Source organism: Bos javanicus, chromosome 21 (assembly GCF_032452875.1).
Source record: "Bos javanicus breed banteng chromosome 21, ARS-OSU_banteng_1.0, whole genome shotgun sequence".
NCBI lineage: Eukaryota > Metazoa > Chordata > Mammalia > Artiodactyla > Bovidae > Bos > Bos javanicus.
Genome location: NC_083888.1, coordinates 45,070,893 through 45,080,424, shown reverse-complemented (window position 1 = coordinate 45,080,424; position 9,532 = coordinate 45,070,893). Strand labels below are relative to the sequence as shown.

At 46.0% G+C, this 9,532-nt stretch overlaps 1 non-coding gene across 1 annotated transcript; it reads left to right on the top strand.

The window, feature by feature from the left end:
• Positions 1 to 306: 306 nt before the first annotated feature.
• LOC133234855 (U6 spliceosomal RNA) lies at positions 307 to 413 on the top strand. The gene has a single exon (XR_009732346.1). It is a non-coding gene; the product is annotated as a U6 spliceosomal RNA (small nuclear RNA).
• The last annotated feature ends 9,119 nt before the right edge of the window (positions 414 to 9,532 follow it).

Sequence of the window (9,532 nt, the reverse complement as noted above, 5' to 3'; positions counted from 1 at the left end):
AGAAGGTAAAACCCTTTAACAGTGGAAAGCTGCAAAGATGCCCTGACACCTAACACATCTAAGCCTCCCTGTGCTTCTTTTACAAAACTGTTTTGTGTATGGTCACATGTGTTATTTGAATGAAATTCTCTGTGATCTGGCTCTTGAGATTTAGAGCCTGCATTGAATGACCTGAACTCCTCACTAGGATTTGCTCTTGAAGGAAAACTCATCTGGGAAATGAATTGTTCTAGATGTTGCCTGAATGAGGTATATGACACACTATCTATCGCTCTTGGGCTTTTTAAGTACTGATTATGTTGGTTGGTGCTCGCTTCCACTGTACATATACTAAAATTGGAATGATACAGAGAAGATTAGCAGGGCCCCTGTGCAAGGATGACACATAAATTTGTGAAGCATTCCATGTTTTTTGGGCTTCCCTGGTGGCTCAGCTGGTAAAGAATCCACCTGCAATGGGGGAGACCTTGGTTCGAACCCTGGGTTAGGAAGATCCCCTGGAGAAGGGAAAAGGCTACCCACTCCAGTATTGTGGCCTGGAGAATTCCATGGACTGTATCATCCATGGGGCTGCAAAGAGTTGGACGTGACTGAGCGACTTTTTTTTAAATAGTTGCTGTATGCTTTGTGATACAAGGTCAAGCTCTTGAGATATATTTTGTGTTGAAAATGTTCCTGCTTCTAATAGATCACCCTGGAAGGACAGCTACCCCTCCACTGGGTCCAACCCAACCACGTGTCCATGGGCCTTCAGCCTTGCAATCCATTGATGGGAGCTCTGATGAGGCACCGCCCTGCTGGGCAACCTCTCAATCAACTAGGTTGATTCCCATTCAGCCTTCTTGTCCTCATTCCATTATGTCCCCCAAGGATTTCTGCCATGGGAAATACTCTAGGCAAATGCTTATCTTTCCTCTAACCTAGAGCTTCTGCCTCAACTTACTCTTTGATCTCTTATGCTGAGGAACTGGACTAAATCATAAGCAAGCTTCCAGGACCTCATCTGTCTCTGTACTGAAGATATCTCTGTACCTCATCTATCTCTGTACTCCTCTGAGGAGGAGTCATCTGCCTTCTTATTTATCCTGGGTCCTACCTTAGAGGGTACCCTCAGGGAGCAGAGAGGAAAGAAGAGAAGTGAGGCACCATCTAGGTCTATTTGCAGTCTCTTCACTCCTCTTATTAATGCTCCAGTCCCCCAATGGGCTGAGTTCTCTAGAGTGGCTCTGGGTTGGCCCCCTGTCCTCCTCATAGTCTTTATTCCTCAACGCTTCCTTTCCCTGTAAAATGAGAGTGGTAACACCGTACTCCACGGCAGAAGCTGGACCAGATGGGCTCTTGAGATAGTTTCCAGACAGAGAAGAGTTGATTGGATGAAGAATGAGGTATTAACAAAAGAAGAGTCAAAGAACAAGTATCGGGACTTCCCTGGTCGCCCAGGGACTAAGAACCTGCCTTCCAATTCAGGGAAAGAGGGTTCCATCCCCAGTCAGGGAACTAAGATCCCACATGCCACGGGGCAACTAAGCCAGCGCTCCATAGGTACTGAGCCCAAAGTGCTCTGCAGCCCACACACCACAACTGGATAGAAGCCCCAGTGCTGCAATTAAGACCTGACACAGGCAAAATAAATAAATAAGATTTTTTAAATTACCATTTAAACAGAATCATTATGTTAGCTCTGAAAAGAGGATACTTGCACTTTAAACAATGGACTGAACAAAAGAAACACAGAAGACATGAATTTTCTCCACCCCTCCCAGCAGGGCTCATGCCACCCCCATCTTTGTGTCCAACTAGAGTCGAAAGGGGACACCAAGCAATAACTAAGCAATACAAATTAACGTGTGACCTCAGACCCCATGTACAAACCAGGCCATAAGAATCAGAAGGATTCAAAGCTGGGCAGAGTACTCTGGGGAAAGGAACGGAGAGAAAGTCTCTTGGAAAGGGAAGGTCCTGGCAAGGAAGTAGTAGAAGGAAGCCAGTCCCTGGGCAGGGAGGGACAGCAGAGGAGATATCTCAATACAGACCAGATCCCCAGGAGCAGAATGGTGGTGCTGGGAAGAAATGGGGACCAGGGTGGCCAAACTGGGCAGATTCTAACTCTGGAGGGCTGTGAATCCTGCCTGAGGAGCTCAAGACTCTATCCTGCAGGTCATGGTAAGTCATTAGAGGTCCTGTTACAGGAAATAACAGGACAAAAATGTGTGTTAGTGAAAGGAAATGTAATTGTCTCATTGTAACCCTCTGATACTATTTGAATTTTTTAACCACTTTTTCAACCAAGTGCAAGTTCTGTGTTTATGTATTTTTATTACTACAGAAAATATAACACATAATTTGTGCCATTACCTTTGAAAAAGTTCTAAGTAGGAACAGTCAAGCCACGTTGTCAGAGTGTGTACAGGGGACGGGTCTGAATGCTGGCTTGGCTTTCTGGGTAAGTGACTTAACCTTTCAAAACAGAGAACGATCCCCATCTTGGACAACGCTTCTGAAGATTAAATAGGATAAAGTACATCAAGTGCCAGCCGTGGTAAGTGTTCAGTAAATTTAGTATACATAACTTGAGAGGCTACTGTCATTAAACAAGGCCTACAGTAATGTGGGGACAATGGAAACGGAAGGACATGGGTTGGAGTCATATCAAAAGTAGGATACACCGAACTGATCAGCTAGAGGGATTTCAGGAGCAGGAGTATGCACAGCTTTCCGGGGAACTGTGATAAATGATGCACTAGTCACACCTAAATACCCAGTCTCTGGGCACATCTTCCACCCAACTTGCCCAAAATCCCATCCTTAAGAAAATGTGGTTCCTCGGAGAAGTTATTCCACAGATGGCCTGAAGATGTCGCTGCAGACAATACCATCCATACTGAGCACCTCATCCTGTCTGGATTTTGCCATTCCAGCAGGAAAATTCCACTGTGGCTCTGTACCCAACCCTGAACTCCAGCTGCTGCTCCTCTCTCTCCTGTGAACACTCATCCTTCCCTCTCCCTCCTGCCCTGATGCCCTGGCCACCTGGGGGTGACTCTGAGCCCTTCCAGACAGCAGAGCCTACCTTGTCACCAGGCTGGACGTGGGCTTCCCTGCGTCTCTCCATCCTCACATTTGTATAGATTATTTACCGAGACCGGCACCCCTGCTCTCACCCCTGAGCACGTTCCCCCAGCCTCCTGAGTTTCAATCAGTGAGCGTAGGGGTACACCGATTCCCTGTCTCCTGTGCTCTTTATATTCTCTTCTAAATGGCCCATTTTTCAAATATTAGCATTAAAGATTTGGTGACGCATAAATTTACCTCATTTGCTGAAAATGTCGGTGTTCTTGGTTAAAATAATCCTTGAACTGTGGCCTATATAAACAGCCGTGGGATATAGGAAATGATGAGCATTTCGGAGCCAAGCTGAGTGATTTATCCAGAGGGAATATGTCACAGTCATGGGACTGGATTCTGATGGCTAAGACTCAGCAACAAAGGGAAAATGTCCCACATCAGTTTCCCCCTTTCTCCCTGCTCACGGCTTCTGTTTGGAGCCCTTCCTCTTACTCTGTCTCATTTATTTTCAGCATCTAAAAATCAGCCTAAAGAGTATGAGATTAACAAAAATACACTACTACATATAAAACAGATAAGCAACAAGGATTTACTGTTTGGTCCAGGGAACAATATTTAGTATAATAAATATAATAGAAAATAATATGAAATATATACATTATACATGTACATATATGAATCACTTTGCTATATACCTGAAACTAACACAATATTGTAAATCAATTATACTTCAATTGAAAAATTAAAAATAAAAAGCCTAAGAGTAACATTCAGAATTAATTTTTTTTATAAGTATCCATCATTAACAGCCTCAGAGAGAAGACTCCAAGACACATCTTGATTTTTAATACTTATCCAGTACTTAGCTGGGGCTCTACTCCAGAGAACAGAGGGTCAAAAAGGAGGTTTGGGCAAGACATTATCTTGGTGATTACAAGAAAGGGCTAAGGATTAAGGTTCCTAACTCTTCACTCTATTTATAAACTGAAGCAAATCTATGATTATCTGTGATGCAGCTATGATTGTTTACCTTTGACCTAAACCATTCCCAAAACTTTAGACCACACAGGAAAAAAAAAAAAAATGTCTACATCCCCATACAGCTTCTGGAGGTGCTCTGACATTGAGAGGGATCATGACCTCCTCCCCTGATTATGTACCAAGAGCGGGAACCTCCTCTCTCTTAGGTCCCATGTCCTGTGGAGAGGCCCCGGTGCTCCGCCGACTTGTGCCCTGACTGAACTCAGAGTGAATTTACACACGAGAAACAGCAGCAAACATACAGGCGCGCAGAAGCAGCAATGTGCTTTTAAACCTCCACCCCCTCCCTAATCCAAGTCCTCCTCCCTGAACACAACAGAACATGAACCACCCTCACACCTGTAGCTTGGTTACTGCCAACAAACAGCCGAAAGGGAGAACCAGGAATTCTGGCCACAGATAACATGTGCCGGCCACCCCCACCCCCATCCCTGGCAGCAGCTGGTTATCCAACAGGCAGACCTGCCGAGCAGGAACACCTCAAGGAGAGGTTTATTGAAACCATATGAGTATTTTTTAAAAACCTAAGTAGTCTCTGTAAGAAAAATAGGAGTTTTGTTGAACTCGTTACACTTATTTTACAGGATAGTGTTGAAAGTTTTGGGGGAGAAGACAGAACTCTCTTCCAGTGATTCCAGCCCTGCCTGCAGGGGCAGATGGAGCTTCCTGGAGGGACACACTCCACTCTCAGCCCCTGGTTACGGTTACACAGAAGAGCAGAACCCTGATGTTGCCAAGGGAGGCGAAGGCAGGTGCCTTGCCCCAAAGTACCCAAAGTAACATCATACCTTGGCTGAAAAAGAGGTTATAAACTCAGGGCCTATAGGCTCGATTTAGTCAAAGGATACAGAAATGCATTTTGCTTGGTTTTTTACAATGCTTTGAGATTTTTCACATTAAAATCCATTTTCTGATTTTTTTCTTTCTTTAATAATGGAATTCCAGTGCTGAACTTCAAGTGCTGCTTGGCAAAAATTATCTGAGCTGAGTGTGACAGACACTTTCAGTCAGAGATGTCACCATTCCCTCTCGGACTCCTGTGGCCAGCTTCACGCATCTACAAAAATTGCCTGGGCCCTATTGGAAAGTAGGGGGAGGAGTTTAAGACCCTTTCAAACTTTGAGTCCCGTTAAACTGCAGGATTTATAGCTAAAGAAACCCCTGAAGGCTTTGACAGTCTTATTTTCACATCACTGCGAAAGTCCTGACAGCTGTTTTTCTATGAAAAATGCTCCAGAGCATGGGAGCCCCAGGTTCTGAGAGGGATGGACAGAAGTGGTTGCTAACCACCACAGGAGGAAAGAAGACTGGGATTCGAGGCAGAATATAAATTCAGAATTTCACAGCGGGGCATCCATCAGCAGCCTGCCTGTCTTGCTTGCCCTCCAGGGCTCTTGTCATAGCTCTTCCCTCTTCCAGCCTGGCCGCAGTGAGCCATGGACAGCCTTCTTCGGGAGCTTGGTTTGCTGGAGCTAAAACAAGTTTTGGCAACTGACACAGGACACCCTGCCCATGCTGTTAAGAAAAGTCAAATATGTTGGACCACCTGGTTGAACTTATAGAAAAATCCCTATGCTGTCAGGCCACTGGACACTTCAGGCAGGAGGTTCAGTCCACACTGTGCATTCCCCACCCAGGAAGAGCACATGAAGTGCCTGCAGCCAGCCCCCAGGCCTTAACGGTGTTCCTTTTCCCATGGGGGTGGCTCCTGCTGCCAGTGAAGCAAGCAAGCATCACTGGCCATCCTGTCCATGATGCTTGCTTCCCCAGGGCTGCTCCTGAGCCACTTCAAGCCTAACTTATTCTTTTGCCTTTTATATTAAAAAAAGAAAGAAAGAAAAGAAAGGAATTCCCTGACAGTCCAGTGATTAGGACTTCACTGCTGGGGCCCAGGTCCAATTGGATAGGTACTGCTGCTGCTGCTAAGTCATGTCAGTCGTGTCCGACTCTGTGCGACCCCATAGACGGCAGCCCACCAGGCTCCTCCATCCCTGGGATTCTCCAGGCAAGAACACTGGAGTGGGTCGCCAGTGCCTTCTCCATTGGAGAGGTGGGGACAGAACTAAGATCCCACAAGCTGCCTGCCACAGCCAAAAAAAAAAAAAAAGGCTTTTATATGACTTTAAGAGGTTTTAACATCTTTAAAATGGTCAAGATTAGCTAAAATTCTTCACAGTGAGGTAGGGAGGACTCTTAAGTGTATAAAGGTCTTTCTAAACCAAAAGTCAGTTTTTCTGTCTTCTGCTCCATCTGTTGCTGTTTTCTGACTTCCCCAGTATGTTCTCTGTCACCCAAACTGTAATGTTTGCTGATTTAAACCCTTTAGAGCATATGACAGAGAAAACCGTTTGGATCACATTACCCAAAACTGTCTCCCTGGTTTCAGGAAAACAAAAGGTACCTCCTTGGGAATCCCCACTAGAGGGACAGATCATCAAGGCTCAGCACCTCCCAAGAGTTCCAAGTTCAGTTCAGTTGCTCAGTCATGTCCGACTCTTTGCAACCCCATGGACTGCAGCATGCCAGGCCTCCCTGTCCATCACTGGAGTTTACTCAAACTCGTGCCCATTGAGTCAGTGATGCCATCTAATCATCTCATCCTCTGCCATCCCCTGCTCCTCCTGCCTTCAATCTTTCCCAGCATCAGGGTCTTTTCAGAAGTTCCAAGGCACCATGACAAATCACTGACTACTAGGCCTGAATCTACCACTAGATGTCACACTAAACAATCAGGAATAAAGACCCCCCCAGTTGCCCAAGGCTGCAGCAGCAGCAGCTGCAGAAAACCATCGCAGAAGGTGCAAAGAAACATATTCCTGAAATACTTTGGACTTATGCAGTTTTTTTCAATGATCGTTTTCAAACCTGCAGCTGACAACTGTCTTCTAAGGTACCTTTGTAAGTGGGGCAGTCAGAGTTTACTATTTCTGTACCTTTTAAATGTATTTTTTATATATGAAAATAGAGAGTTAGATGGGGGAACATCTACTCTATTTTACCTAACAATTGGAGTAGAAAATACTTTGCATATTTTTCAAATTATAGTGTATTCAGTCTCATTTTCACAAAGTGTTTTCAAAAGTGTTAATATCATGACTATTTTGGCCAAACAGGTTGGGATAGAAACTAGATAAACTGCCATGGAATGTCCAGGTAAATTTATCTGCACCTGTTTCTTTTTAGGAAAGTGGGAACAATAGTTCCTTACTTACAAGATTAGTTCTGAGAACTAACAATGTACAGCAGAAATGTTGGAGCCCTTCAAAAATTTATACCATGATATAAGAGCCGTGGTCACCCTTAAGCAAAGATACATGAGCATTTGTGATCAAGTAATACAATTTTTAATCTGGAAAAAAAATCTAAACAGCATTAAACCCAATCTTATTATAAAAGCAGGTATCCCATAGCAAAGGCAGCTAATTTCTCCAACTAATATGCAGGTAATTAGAGGCAGAGCTGGGAACTGAGGTCTCCTAGAGCCTAGTGCATTGCACCTTGCCTAATACATATTTGTGTATCACAGGCCTGCAGAGGACATGTGGATTCTATCCCTGAGAAGTTTTCATTTTAATATATGACCATTACTACCCCGACAGTTTTACTTTTTTTTTTTTTTTTTTTTTTAGTTTTACTTCTTGATTTTACTTTTTTCTCCCCCTCATATTTTGTCTCTCACTCTCATTGACCCAGATTCCCTACATTCAGACCCTGGGGGTAGGGGAATGGAAAGGGGAGATGAGGAACAGATAAGGCTTGGTTAGTACATGGTCGGAGAAGACAATGGCAACCCACTCCAGTACTCTTGCCTGGAAAATCCCATGGACGGAGGGGCCTGGTGGGCTGCAGTCCAGGGAGTCGCTAGGAATCGGACACGACTGAGCGACTTCACTTTATTTTTTCACTTTCATGCATTGGAGAAGGAAATGGCAACCCACTGCAGTGTTCTCGCCTGGAGAATCCCAGGGACAGGGAAGCCTGGTGGGCTGCCGTCTATGGGGTCGCACAGAGTCGGACACGACTGAAGCGACTTAGTAGCAGCAGCAGCAGTACATGGTCAGTTAAGCTGAAGATGATTGCAATGATCACCAGAAATCTCTGCAAAACTACAGAGGCTTCTTGGGACCTATTCTGAAGAACTCTGAGCCAAGTTTCTTTATTTTGCCTGGACCAATTCTAGAAATAGATGAATGCATACCGCTCACTGACTAGGAGGTGGGGGTGGGGCAGGGAGCCTAGGTTCTATTTCTGCAGGTGAGAGGAGGGTGGTGAGCCTGGAGTGGCTACCCATAGGGCAAGCATGGGGCCCATGCAGGTCTCTCCCAGGCAGGAGAGCAAGGAGCCAGCAGAGGCAGGATGAAGGGCACCATGGGCTGCCTTGAGCCCCCTGCACTATGCGTGGCAGCTAATTTCTTAGCCATCCATAAGGCCCCATCTTGGATAAGGCACTACTCTACCCATTCTTCAGCCACCTTCCCCAAATGCTTCTGCAAAGTCGCCCAGCGGAGCACCCAGAAGTAGGTTCAGGGTCTGTTCCCTGCAGCAGCACAGCGCAGAGCGGGGAACCCGACCTCCATAATGATTTCCTTATTGCAAAGGATCTACAACCTCTGCTACAAAGATTCATACCTTGCTTTCCTTGAAAAATACCATGGTTGTTTTCACCGTTTTCCTGCATACAGGGCAGAGTGCTTGCTTCTCCCCCAGTCAACAGGATTGCTAATTCCGAAGAAATGATTTGAGGGTTCCCCAATCATTTAGGTTTTTAATGCCAAAAGCTTTAGAAACTTCTACCCGACGGTCGGGGTGGAGAGTGGGCTGGAGGTGGCTATTCAGCCGGTGCCTACAATGCTAAAAGCCTGGTACTGGCAGGAAGGCAGAGGCAGCCGACCTTCCACCGACCAGTGCGTCCTCCCCGCAGAGAGCTTTGGGGAAGTGAATCCCTACACCAGGCCAACATTTCCACTCGCGTTTTCAAAAGATTAAAAAAAAAAACCGGAAAAGACCTGCAGGTCGGTAAACCCCAGTGAAGAACCAGCCTGCAGGCCTGCGTCTTTGGGATCTCAGCAGCTGACGACCCTAAATCAAATCGATCAAATCGGGAAAACCCAGGGAAAGAGCGCTTCTTGCAGAGGGCCAGGATTACTGTGTGCAGGTTGCAGGGAAGTACCCGGGGAGGGGGCCCGGTCAGGAGGACTTTCCAGCCACTCAGCGTTCATCAAAAAGTTCCCTGTACATGACCCCAGTGGCTCATCACAGGGAGTTTCTCTGATGAACCCGGGCGCGGGGTTTAGGCTTCTTTTTCCCCCTAGCAGAGGACGAGGCCAGTTCTCTTTTCTGGTCTGACTGGCTTGGAAATTCCCCGCGCCTGACCCCGCCCCGGAGAAATCCCCTGCCAGCGTTTATAGGGCGCCGCGGCGGCGCT